Source organism: Patella vulgata, chromosome 3 (genome assembly GCF_932274485.2).
Source record: "Patella vulgata chromosome 3, xgPatVulg1.2, whole genome shotgun sequence".
NCBI lineage: Eukaryota > Metazoa > Mollusca > Gastropoda > Patellidae > Patella > Patella vulgata.
In genome coordinates this window covers 79,106,537-79,119,201 of record NC_065881.2, presented here as the reverse complement: position 1 = coordinate 79,119,201, position 12,665 = coordinate 79,106,537, and the positions used below count along the sequence as shown (strand labels likewise).

The window sequence follows — 12,665 nt, the reverse complement described above, 5'->3', positions numbered from 1 at the left end:
AAAAAGTGTACATTTTGATGCAAGATTGAACAGAAATAATCCTAAAAAAATACGAAAGTAAACGTTGACCAATCAAATAAGAGAATTGCAGGAGGGGGTTGGTGAGGTTCCTGAGATAATTAATTTTTTTTCTTTGTGGGGGGGGGGGGGTAGGGACTGTTGAGAAATACATTGTATCTATCGACATTTTGGCGTATATATTTGGGGTATCTAGGTCACTTGGAAAGGTCTATCATCCTATCACAAAATAATGTATTTGAATAATATAAAGTGTGTTATTTGGGCTGTTTATTAGGATATTATAAACGGATTTATGTAAAAAAATAACATAATTCCATATTTGAAATACCTAAATAAACAGCACCTTTGGATTCCATCCAAACGACGACACGTGAACAAAATACAGCAGTAAACTTATGCCAAATCTGTATGCTTACTATAGAGATCAACTACATCACTTGCGGTTTTAAAAAAAATATTTTTTTTTATAGGTAGAACGTTTAAGATGAACATGGTAAATCGGCACCTTTTTTAAAAAAATCATTGCCTTATTTCTGAACAGATGATTATTTATATATTTCAACTAATTGCATACATAGATTATATAGAAATGTTTTGAAAATTAAGAATTATTCAAGTTTAAAATGCAAATAGTGGGTCTAGTTTTGTCCAGATGCAACAGTAGGAATCAACCAGGGTTGTACATTTGAGACAGTCAATACACAATATACACAAAGCATGGCCTAGAAAAATTTTAAGGGATTCAATAGACTAGAATAATATTCGTTCACGCTTAGCATTATTTATGCGTCATCAGATATACGCATAAATCACACATTGAAACACGATTTGAATAGATTCCCCGGGCATATAATATGTTTATTATAATTCTATCTTGTTTTTTTTTTGTTGCTACAACATGGTTGAGTTTTAATGACCGAGGATATAATTCTTAGAAATGAAATGGGGTTTTACATCCTACTAACGGAGACCTTTATCAGTTCATTTACGTGCACGCCAATGTGTACATACGTATTATGCGAACGACTAGATAATGTTTTTGTCACCGACGATTTTTTTTCTCAGCTAACACTAGGAGCGAATCCGAGACCTGGTTAGCGAGCCAGTGTCTTACTCATTGGGCTACGTCGGCTCTATATTTATTTAGAACCGGAAAACATTATCAGCAGGCTATCAACCTGTAACCAGCAAGTGCATAAGTGTCGCTTTACACGCTTATCTATATAATCCGTCTTCATTTGCCCAGTTCGGTACAGAAAAGTAGGACGTTAAACTCCATTTCATTTCATTTATCTATAAGCTTACATTATTATTATGTTCTTCCGTGTCAAGTTTAAAACAAATAAAAAGATGCCTTCTCGTGTACAAACTGTGATTTGATGATATATTTGGAACAACAACATATTCAAAATAATTAATCTATCAAACATTTGCTTCAAAGCCATATCAAACATTGCATTCGCGAGGAAATGCCCCAAGATATAAAAAAAACTATTTTTAGAAGCCTTGTTTGTCCCGTAACTTGATTGAGGGATGGACCCTTTTTTGCAGAATGTATGTGTCGTTACTTACTATCCATTTACCATACCTATTGAAGCCGAAGTAAATTCGTGGATTATCTTCTGTCAGTCACTTTTTTCGCCGTTTAATTGCAGAGCCTGTTGTACGTTTAAACCCCCCAATGTTCCCAAAACAGTCCAATCATTCGACCAAGAAATAACAACCGCTCAAGTCAAGCCAACATACAATAAGCCGTCTAGCTGACAGTTATTGGTACCCTGACGTGTGCCCAGTGCTTGTTCTATGGGTGTTTTTCAATGAATCCAGTATTTTTCTTGTAGGATTGGGCGTCTCCACTTTCCATATATACGACATTTGCCATACTTTTATTGTAAAGAACTGCCCTATAAATACTTTTGTGGGAATGTATGTTTAAGCTTATTTTACAATTAAAATATATTAATATCAAGTTGAAAAGTAAATTGAAGATAATTACTGAACGGTTTTAAAATGCGAGGAATTTTTTAAAATTGAAAAATAAAATAAATTTGACCTGGATTTATTTTTTTTAAAGTGTAAAACTTCGAAATCAGGTAAAATGTTGATGATCAACGATTAATATATCTGGTGCTTATTCTTAAAGTTTTATCATAATCGGTCTGTAAAGAAAGGTTCAGTAAATTGTTTCGAGGACAAGTCCAGTTGTTATTAATTTTATATATTTACACCCATTTATTAAAATAAAATATACAGCCTAACATTTATAACACGCTGGCTCAGTAGTTAAGACGTTTGCTCGATAATCTGTAGGTCGGGATTTTCCGGCATGACCCCCCCCCCCCCTTGTCAGTGGTGCAGGATAGGGGTCATGACAAGGCAGAGCGTAAAGTCGTTCGGATGGGACGAAAAACCGAGGTCACGTGTACACATGAGTAGGAATTCCACATAATACTAGCGTGTAGTGCAGCTGCCCGTTCAAACGTTCCCTCATAGCACACTGTATGGCGTACCCCCGTCTTTATTAACCCAGTTGGAGCAGAACAGTAGGACGTTAAACCTCATTTTATTCCCATAATGAATACATTTGTCAACTGAACAATTGACCCATACATGAAGCTGTTACTACCTAGTTGCCATCCTGACGCGAGTGTTGGCAAAGGGTCCATTCAAATCAAACGGCTATATACAAAAGCTTACTGCGAACCGTGTTGTGTCTTTGGCCTTGACATGCTTTATATTGTAATACTTCTTAGAAAAACGTTTGAGTGGAAATTTTATAATACATGGCGTTACTTGCATTGGCTATGAGCAAATCAGTAGGTTTATTGAAGTAACAATAGACCCGACAAAGCCTCGGTCTTTTGTACATTATCGACTTGCATTAAAAAAAAAACTTCTTCGGAAGTTCATTACTTCAGTCATGACATTATTGCAAACTACCCCTTTCTTTGAAATCCCAACCCGGACTATATCGCCTCCAAAGATTGACTTAGATCTAACAAAAAACAAAAGAAAAATATTAGTTCCAGTCTCTTTAGTGAGTTAAAGTCTAAATAATTATAAAGATTATGCTCCCATTTACACAGATAGTGATCTGGTAACTTCGGCTACTGTCACGCGATCTGGAATCATTTGTCAGACTTCCACTTGCTTAAGTCCAGGCCATTTTCAGGCTTCATTCAATCATCCTCATCTTTGAAACACGTTATATTTACTGATTCTCCGTCTTTATTTACTGATTATCTGTCCTCTTTACATGCATAACAATAAACAACTTGTACACCCATTAGTAACAGACATTTATCGTCTGTTACTATCACACGAGTTAATCGGCAAGGACACACATCATAACGCGTCTGTGTGTACTATCGTCAGAAATATATTTGATCCAACCTAATGTTTCGGTTTCTCATACACTGTTTCTTTTAATTCATACGATTTCGTCCACAGACATGATTTCAAACCGACGTACGACCAAATCTAGATTCACGGTTAGGTCTCAAGATTAAGGTCACCTGCAGATGTAAACAGGGCTAGCACTAACCCTAACCCCTACCCACAATCTCGTCAACAATCACGTGCCCTAACCATCGCGACCTTAAGGGAATCTGCAGGTGGCCTTAAAATTTAGACCGGACCTTTTTTCTATTAATCGACAGCAATATTTCCCGCAGTAAAGTTGCGTCCTGAGTACTTGTACTTGCTGGCCGAAAGCTAATGCTCGGAAGAAATTCTTAAAATCAATGTTCGTTAGTATGGAATGTGCTGAAATGGATGAAACACAGATGCTTTTTTAAAAGATATTTCTTCAAAGTATATTGTGTGCAATGACACAATTAATACACTATTTTTCACCTATATTAATTCCTAAATTTTTAGGACATTAAATTAGCCATTATCAAAAACACGAGTAAGAATTTAATATTGGTCCATCTAAATCAATACTAATGTTCTCATATCTTACCGTGACAATTTGGGATTCTACCAAATGTACCAAGGAATAAAGGTATTTAGCTCATTTAATACTGTCAACCTAGTTCTAATTTGAACACGATTTGTTATTTAATCTTGGACCCCTTCCCCACCCCAGGGAGGCGCCAGAGATTGTATTAAGGCCTTCCGCTTTCAACTGAATTTATTGTGGCTGTATGTCAATAATATAGCTGTTAATAGACCTGCACTTGCTTCAGCTTACTGTTCTTTATATTAAATGTATGGTTTTCTTTGGAAGCCTGACATCACGACATTGACTGCAGTCAAGTGGGCGTGTGTTTCGATTCATAGAAAACCTAGTTTCAACACAAATACAATGCCATAAAAGGGCATAATTCCTCATGTGATTAAAATCTGCGCACAACCACTGACTGATACTTAAAGCAATCGTTTCGAATTAACCTGCGCGTTTTAATATTTTGCTCGAGCGGTAAGGTCAGTTTTCGATATAAACGTTTTTTTACAAGATGTTTCTTAAGACTGTATTACTACTGGCTATTGCAGGTAAGTTTGACTTACAGCCCTCTCATTTCGAATTGCAATTGTGTTATATTCTTGATAACGACTTATGAAATCTTGTTGAAACGTCGCAGTGAAATAAACCGTAGTAATTGTTATCCATAAATAGTGTGTTATTTGAATATATTTGGTTTAATTAGGAAAATCAGCTCAAGAATGAATATAGATAGATTTCAATGAAAAATGAAACGATATAAATCTAAAGGAACTTTTAGGCACAGTAATAAACAAAATATATGGAGTTTGTAAAACGGGCAAAAGTAAAAGGGGTTGGTTTTAGGCTCATTCGGCTCTTTATTTATTTCAATGATTGGTTTGCCCGTAAGTGTCTTTAGCATTGACGTAAACCTGAGGAACTGGAGAAACGCACCAGACTGGGTCGGTGATTCCGCTGCTTTACACGTACAGGCTATGTGTATAAACCCACACCACCTGACCCAATGGCAGACCTAATGATCTAAAGACCACTCGACCAGCCCACCCGGTAAAGTGTGCTCTGAGCTAAAATCATTTTGATCCACAAGGTGTGCATTTCAATGAAAGCTATATGAAGAGTAGATCTATAAGCGTCTTTGTTAATATGAAATATGTAAGTTTTCTATCTGTTGGGGGGGGGGGGGGGGGCGAATGGTTAGCAAGTCATTGACTCAACTGGCATGGTTTCGACGGTTGTACGTGACAAGGAGTAGGGTTGCCTGTCCAACCTCGTGGGTTTTCTCTGGGTCCTCCGCTATCCTCCCACTGCAAGCGAATTATTGAAATAAAATGAAACCATATGTTAGTCCCGAAATGACCTAGTCTATAAGGAGTGGACGTTAAACTCTCTCTCTCTAGTCCCGAAATGACCTAGTCTATGTCCGGTCAAAATATTATTTATATGTAAAATTAAGAGTTCCAAAAACAGTTATGTGGGACAGTAATGAACAAGTCTGATGCATGTATGATGTTTCGACAAGTGCGCGATCGTCTTAATTGGTCTGTAGTCTAAGTCAGTGATTCTCAACATTTTGTCTGAGATTCCCCACCCCGGAGAAAATTGGCCCCTCATACCTCCCCTTCCCCAGCATTTTTGTATAACATCACTTTATTTCACTTGAATGCATAACTATTATTATAAGAGTACTAAGTACCGGTCAGAGAATGTGAGAAAATTTTGACATAGTTACGATTCATATCATTTATGTTTCAACAAGATTTTTTTGACATTGGCCTCGAACCCAATTTCCTACACAGTGGCCACGAAACAAAATATATTTGATTTCAAATATTGCATTGCTATTTCCCCATTCACCGTAGAACAAGAATATGCTCAAAATGAGGGAATTTGTTCACATGTTGAATTACGCCAGTCGTAAATATTTTCACAGTAAATTAAAGTAGCTAAGTCTTACACGTTGAAAATACGAATTATTTGTCAATTTAAATCAACATTGATGTTGTGATCTTAAAGGAAAAGATAGGCTTCTGATATCCAATATTTAAGATAAAATAAACATTTTACCATTCGTACACGAATCGTGTACGATAGCGCGTTTCAGTGTCATTTGTAACAAGTGACCAGAAGGATCGAGGCTAGACATATTCCACAACTCATGTCAAACAGTGACGCCATATCTTATCTGGGGAGCATGCGAAATAGGCTGGAATATCCAGACGCTAGAAAGTGCTATCCGGTTGAGACTCATGGATATTTCGCTAGACATAACTGATTTGAAATTAAGAGTCAAAACGGAAACAATTGAATGTAAATCAGTTTATATACAATCAGATTACTTTATTATATTCGTTGCGACTCATTTGGGTCAATTTCTAGGTCCCAAATATTAACGATTTAGCTCCTTTAAGCTTCATTTACCGATAACCCGTAATATGAAGAGAAGGAAATCCCACTTTATAGGGCACTAATGATCAAGACAACAAGATCTTTCAAATCGACAACGGCACTTTACATAAGGCTGCAGGATTTCCCCCTTGCCTCCAAGTACCTTTATAAAACTATGCAATTTCTCCTTGGGGGTCCATATGGACCCCGGTTGAGAAAGCGCTGGCCTAAACAATAATAGCATACTAACGTGGCATCTGATGTGTTGTATGTTTTTCATGTGTGATGCTTAGCTTAACGTTATATTAATATACTGTACTTTTAATTTGTCCTTTGGATTTGTAGGGGATACAAACACGCAGTGACAATATCGAACCAATGGCCTGTAGGTCTCTAGAGAACTGTTTTTTTACAAATACCGTGGCAGATAGTCAAAAAGTGTACATTTTGATGCAAGATTGAACAGAAATAATCCTAAAAAAATACGAAAGTAAACGTTGACCAATCAAATAAGAGAATTGCAGGAGGGGGTTGGTGAGGTTCCTGAGATAATTAATTTTTTTTCTTTGTGGGGGGGGGGGGGGGTAGGGACTGTTGAGAAATACATTGTATCTATCGACATTTTGGCGTATATATTTGGGGTATCTAGGTCACTTGGAAAGGTCTATCATCGTATCACAAAATAATGTATTTGAATATAAAGTGTGTTATTTGGGCTGTTTACTAGAATATTATAAACGAATTTATGTAAAAAAATAACATAATTCCATATTTGGAATACCTAAATAAACAGCACCTTTGGATTCCATCCAAACGACGACACGTGAACAAAATACAGCAGTAAACTTATGCCAAATCTGTATGCTTACTATAGAGATCAGTGAGCGTGTTGAACCAACTACATCACTTGCGGTTTTAAAAAAAAATATTTTTTTATAGGTAGAACGTTTAAGATGAACATGGTAAATCGGCACCTTTTTTAAAAAAATCATTGCCTTATTTCTGATCAGATGATTATTTATATATTTAAACTAATTGCATACATAGATTATATAGAAATATTTTGAAAATTAAGAATTATTCAAGTTTAAAATGCAAATAGTGGGTCTAGTTTTTTCCAGATGCAGCAGTAGGAATTAACCAGGGTTGTACATTTGAGACAGTCAATACACAATATACACAAAGCATGGCCTAGAAAAATTTTAAGGAATTCAATAGACTAGAATAATATTCGTTCACGCTTAGCATTATTTATGCGTCATCAGATATACGCATAAATCACACATTGAAACACGATTTGAATAGATTCCCCGGGCATATAATATGTTTATTATAATTGTTTTTTTTGTTGCTACAACATGGTTGAGTTTTAATGACCGAGGATATAATTCTTAGAAATGAAATGGGGTTTTACATCCTACTAACGGAGACCTTTATCAGTTCATTTACGTGCACGCCAATGTGTACATACGTATTATGCGAACGACTAGATAATGTTTTTGTCACCGACGATTTTTTTTCTCAGCTAACACTAGGAGCGAATCCGAGACCTGGTTAGCGAGCCAGTGTCTTACTCATTGGGCTACGTCGGCTCTATATTTATTTAGAACCGGAAAACATTATCAGCAGGCTATCAACCTGTAACCAGCAAGTGCATAAGTGTCGCTTTACACGCTTATCTATATAATCCGTCTTCATTTGCCCAGTTCGGTACAGAAAAGTAGGACGTTAAACTCCATTTCATTTCATTTATCTATAAGCTTACATTATTATTATGTTCTTCCGTGTCAAGTTTAAAACAAATAAAAAGATGCCTTCGCGTGTACAAACTGTGATTTGATGATATATTTGGAACAACAACATATTCAAAATAATTAATCTATCAAACATTTGCTTCAAAGCCATATCAAACATTGCATTCGCGAGGAAATGCCCCAAGATATAAAAAAAACTATTTTTAGAAGCCTTGTTTGTCCCGTAACTTGATTGAGGGATGGACCCTTTTTTGCAGAATGTATGTGTCGTTACTTACTATCCATTTACCATACCTATTGAAGCCGAAGTAAATTCGTGGATTATCTTCTGTCAATTACTTTTTTCGCCGTTTAATTGCAGAGCCTGTTGTACGTTTAAACCCCCCAATGTTCCCAAAACAGTCCAATCATTCGACCAAGAAATAACAACCGCTCAAGTCAAGCCAACATACAATAAGCCGTCTAGCTGACAGTTATTGGTACCCTGACGTGTGCCCAGTGCTTGTTCTATGGGTGTTTTTCAATGAATCCAGTATTTTTCTTGTAGGATTGGGCGTCTCCACTTTCCATATATACGGCATTTGCCATACTTTTATTGTAAAGAACTGCCCTATAAATACTTTTGTGGGAATGTATGTTTAAGCTTATTTTACAATTAAAATATATTAATATCAAGTTGAAAAGTAAATTGAAGATAATTACTGAACGGTTTTAAAATGCGAGGAATTTTTTAAAATTGAAAAATAAAATAAATTTGACCTGGATTTATTTTTTTTAAAGTGTAAAACTTCGAAATCAGGTAAAATGTTGATGATCAACGATTAATATATCTGGTGCTTATTCTTAAAGTTTTATCATAATCGGTCTGTAAAGAAAGGTTCAGTAAATTGTTTCGAGGACAAGTCCAGTTGTTATTAATTTTATATATTTACACCCATTTATTAAAATAAAATATACAGCCTAACATTTATAACACGCTGGCTCAGTAGTTAAGACGTTGGCTCGATAATCTGTAGGTCGGGATTTTCCGGCATGACCCCCCCCCCCCCCTTGTCAGTGGTGCAGGATAGGGGTCATGACAAGGCAGAGCGTAAAGTCGTTCGGATGGGACGAAAAACCGAGGTCACGTGTACACATGAGTAGGAATTCCACATAATACTAGCGTGTAGTGCAGCTGCCCGTTCAAACGTTCCCTCATAGCACACTGTATGGCGTACCCCCGTCTTTATTAACCCAGTTGGAGCAGAACAGTAGGACGTTAAAGCTCATTTTATTCCCATAATGAATACATTTGTCAACTGAACAATTGACCCATACATGAAGCTGTTACTACCTAGTTGCCATCCTGACGCGAGTGTTGGCAAAGGGTCCATTCAAATCAAACGGCTATATACAAAAGCTTACTGCGAACCGTGTTGTGTCTTTGGCCTTGGCATGCTTTATATTGTAATACTTATAATCCTTTAGTGGCATTTAGCAATTGGAAACATAACAAAACTATACAGTTATATGGGACAACAATCACTGGTTTATTATACACAAGCACGACGTTTCGATAAGTATTCTCTTATCGTTATCAAGCACAATGACATTTAGTAAACTTGATGGTCTATATATATATATTTCCCTTCTAGTTTACTAAGCTTGTGTATAATAAACCAGTGATTGTTGTCCCATATAACTGTATAGTTTTGTTATGTTTCCAATTGCTAAATGCCACTAAAGGATTATATTCATCATCAGTATGGGGATGAGGCAGTTAATGTGTACGCCAGCTTAGTAAACTAGAAGGGAAATATATATATATAGACCCTCAAGTTTACTAAATGTCATTGTGCTTGATAACGATAAGAGAATACTTATCGAAACGTCGTGCTTGTGTATAATAAACCAGTGATTGTTGTCCCATATAACTGTATAGTTTTGTTTTGATTGTAATACTTCTTAGAAAAACGTTTGAGTGGAAATTTTATAATACATGGCGTTACTTGCATTGGCTATGAGCAAATCAGTAGGTTTATTGAAGTAACAATAGACCCGACCAAGCCTCGTTCTTTTGTACATTATCGACTTGCATTAAAAAAAAAACTTTTTCGGAAGTTCATTACTTCAGTCATGACATTATTGCAAACTACCCCTTTCTTTGAAATCCCAACCCGGACTATATCGCCTCCAAAGATTGACTTAGATCTAACAAAAAACAAAAGAAAAATATTAGTGTAGTCTGCTTAAGTCCAGGCCATTTTCAGGCTTCATTCAATCATCCTCATCTTTGAAACACGTTATATTTACTGATACTTCGTCTTTATTTACTGATTATCTGTCCTCTTTACATGCATAACAATAAAAAAACTTGTACATCCATTAGTAACAGACATTAATTGGTCTGTTACTATCACACGAGTTAATCGGCAAGGACACAGTTCTTTGCTGGCACCCCAGCCATGTTGATATTAAACGGTATGATTAAGCAAACTGCTTTAGATCTTCCCATCACACAATTCCCGTTACCTTTCACCGATTTTAAATCTACCATCCACTTTTACATATATTACCACTCGCAACGGTCTTAGGATCTTGCAGGCACAAACAAATTTCATCACATTAAAGGAGCTAAGTCTCTAACTCAATGTCATCCAACAATTCGTGTTACCTTTCACCGATTTTAAATCTACCATCCACTTCTACATATATTACCGCTGGCAACGGTCTTGGACTCTTGCATACACAAACAAACTTCATCACATTAAAGGAGCCAAGTCTCTAACTCAATATCTTCCAAAGTTTTGGACATTGAAAACACGAATTATTTGTCAATTTAAATCAACATTGATGCTGTGATTTAACGGAAAAGGGTGGGCTTCTGATATCAAATATTTAAGTCAAAATAAACATTTTAACTCGTGTACCACAATGCGTTTCAGCGCCGTTTGTAACAAGGGACCCGAAGAACAAAGCTAGACATATTCCACAAGTCATGTCACACGGTGCCACTATATTCTTATGCGGGGAGCATGCGCAATAAATACTATTTGTGTAGATTGGAGCAACCAGACCCTAGAGATCGCCTTTCGATTGAAACCCCGGGCGTATTTCGCCGGACATAAGGGATTTGAAATTAGAGTAAAAACGGAAAAGATTGAATGTAAATCAGTTTATATACATTCATATTACATTATTATATGCGTTGCGACCCATTTGTGTTAATTTCTAGGTTCCAAATATTAGCGATGTTGCTCCTTCAAGCCTCTCTTAGGAGACTCTCGCATAGCAGTCATACTTTTTTTTTAACTCACATTTTCATATTAACGCGAGGGCCTCAACCAGAATGTGAACGCTGTCATGTTCCTTTGACAGTTAAGCACAATTTGGTGCAGGCATCTCAAAGATGCAAGATCGCATTTTTACCGTTGTCAGTCATTACCTTACATGTTTGCGAAAGAGGGTTTCTATAATAAAGTGTTAAGACTTTTAAAAGAGACAGGATTTTATCATCAATTTTAATTGTATATATATATATATGTAAAATAAATAAAAGATTCTACTCCCATATATATATATATATATATATATATATATATATATTTATTAAAGTAATATACGGTAGATAAATGCATAAATAAATAAAAAAATCCGTCCTGATAAAAAATTCTCCACTTTACTTCATTCTGACATACATTAAATCATATAAGCTAGCTGTCTGCCTTCTATGGGCATCTTCAGATATTAATAATGTATACAAAATATTACAAATACGATACATATATACATTCTTAGAATAATAGATTTCCATGACAATCGATTTTAAATAATATTAGATAACGTACAACAAAAGGTTTAAAAGTATATAATACATATGGTATAGTTTGACAATGGCCAATATAGGAACAATGAGATGAAATAAAGGTTCATAGACCAATTATGTAATCTGGCTATAATAAAACTTAACCTTTCATTAATTTACATAATCTTCCTGGTATAATTTGACAATAGAACCATACAGAAGTAAGGAGATTAATTAAATGTCAAAAGATCAATTAGGTAATTAGGCTGTACATTTATTTATATCCATCTTATTCTCTAATAAACCGATTTTAGAGAAATAAAGGTATACAGGGTTTTAAAATTCCCTTAAAAAGTGTTAAAGTCTTCTTCAATTTTAATCTCCTTGGACCAAACTGATTTCTTTTTTGTGTTATATGCATAAAAAAATATTTTATTTTGAATTTCATTTACAGTGATATTGTTGTTATTTATGTACGTATATAATATAACAATACAGTTCTATGGATAACAATCACTATATTATATACACACGACGTTTCGACAAGAATTCACTGGTCGTTATCAAGCATACAAATTACAAATGAGGAAAACATACAGTGTTATATATACGTACATTGAACAATGATAAGAGAAACCATAAGTTAGCAATCATGAAACCATAGCTTAATGGGGTTATCAAAATAAGTATGCTAAGATTAATTATGATAGCACATAGTATAGTAAAAACAGCGGATAAAGGGTTAAAGAGGAATTAATGAAAACATAAGACA

General features: G+C 35.3%; 1 long non-coding RNA gene across 2 annotated transcripts in view; it reads left to right on the top strand.

The window, feature by feature from the left end:
* Nucleotides 1-12,665, top strand: part of LOC126814417 (uncharacterized) — a 47,009-nt gene that overhangs the window by 13,608 nt on the left and 20,736 nt on the right. The window contains exon 1 of one of the 2 annotated variants that reach the window (XR_007677592.2): nucleotides 4,380-4,518. The exons of the other annotated variant lie outside the window; for it this stretch is intronic. This is a non-coding gene — a long non-coding RNA (uncharacterized LOC126814417). Of the gene's footprint in view, nucleotides 1-4,379; nucleotides 4,519-12,665 lie in introns of those variants that run through there. 2 annotated transcript variants of the gene reach the window in all.